Source organism: Rhagoletis pomonella, unplaced genomic scaffold (assembly GCF_013731165.1).
Source record: "Rhagoletis pomonella isolate Grant_MI unplaced genomic scaffold, Rhpom_1.0 Rhpom_scaffold_00001, whole genome shotgun sequence".
NCBI classification, from domain to species: Eukaryota; Metazoa; Arthropoda; class Insecta; order Diptera; family Tephritidae; genus Rhagoletis; species Rhagoletis pomonella.
Window position 1 is genome coordinate 29,904,296 of NW_023458555.1, and position 1,382 is coordinate 29,905,677.

Consider the following 1,382-nt stretch of genomic DNA (forward strand, 5'->3'; position numbering starts at 1 on the left):
TGTAACAAATATAACAATTCACGTGATAAATACCCAATACTCAAAAATACTTCATCATTAATTGAATTTCATCAAAATACTAATGGCAAAGCATATAAATCTATCACTAATTTTTTAAAGGACATTGAAATTAATTTATAATTTTATAATTTAATTTAAAATTGGAGATGGCGTTTTAAGCTTTTTTGCTGGCCAATTAATTCTTCTTATAAAGAATTAGGAAGTAACTTTAAATTACAAAAAAAAAAAAATTTAGCATATGTGCATATTTAGCTATTTTTCTTTGATTGTTCTCAAAACTACTGAAAGTATTGAGTTGTCATTAAAACACGACAATTGTTATTTTATTTTATTTTTAGATTCGAAAATCCGGAAATTCGGATTTATTAATTAGGTATTCCAATATCCAGATTATCCGGATATTAACAAAGTTCGGATAGAACTAGCAGACGTACTATAAACAGACGGTTTTCTTCGAAGAGGCCCGACTGTTGTGAGAGTTTCAAAATACGAAGGAGTTGACTGTCATTTTTCTGAAAACTGTATTTTATGTAAGAATTCGACGAAAATCATCAAAGAAAAACACATGCATCTTTCAAGAAATATAAATAAATCGAATGTAGATGTATTATCGCAGGCTTTTATCCTTTTTTTTGTTATGTAAAACAAAAGACAAATTAAAGACTAAAAACCAGTTCCTTGAAATTTATTGAAAAGCATTGCTTTCTGGATATGTGTTCGTTATATTAATGCCGGATTTTTATTGGATATTAAAGGGACAAACTCGATAAGAAATAGTTATTAAATTTGTTTCCATGTACCATTTGTTAAATCGTAGATAATTCTCGTACTTTAAGTGCCCAGTGGAAATTAGGCATGTATTTTTACATGCCAGTAGAAAATAACAAATCGAAATTCAGCATAAACATGAAAACCGGCCGTGAAAAGTTTGGTGGAAAAATAGGATTCAAAAATCAACTACCCAAAAAAACTTGTTTGATATTTGACTCATACATCTTCTAACTCTTATGCTATTAGGAAATTAAAAATAGTCATTGAGTATATTTCCATCTGGCATTTTTGCCATTTAAATGCACATACATAGATGGTTAGTGTGATGTGCGACTGTTAGTTCCAGTTAAATATATTGCGTGTTAATACCAAGTACCATAATTTAAGATTATTGAAATATGTGTATAATAACGAAAAAATGATAAGCTGTATAATAATACAAAAATAAAAAGCAACTTAAAATAAAAAATAGTTAAAAAATAAATAATAAAAAGTAGAAAATGTTAAAAAGGGAATTACGCTTGTCTTATTAGCGAAGAGGCACGCTTGTCTTTTGCTTCCGTACTGGCATTTGCTTCATTCGCATTCGA

The 1,382-nt window shown here is 28.3% G+C and overlaps 2 protein-coding genes across 2 annotated transcripts in view; one reads left to right on the forward strand and one right to left on the reverse strand.

Annotated features, from left to right (window-relative positions):
• The window catches only part of LOC118743700 (protein mini spindles-like), a 67,673-nt gene that overhangs the window by 34,541 nt on the left and 31,750 nt on the right, over window positions 1-1,382 (forward strand). The window lies entirely within an intron of this gene.
• Window positions 1-1,382, reverse strand: part of LOC118742274 (protein mini spindles-like) — a gene marked incomplete at both ends in the record, with an annotated part of 15,018 nt that extends 13,636 nt beyond the window's left edge. Inside the window, 1 exon segment of the mRNA XM_036474222.1 lies at window positions 1,312-1,382.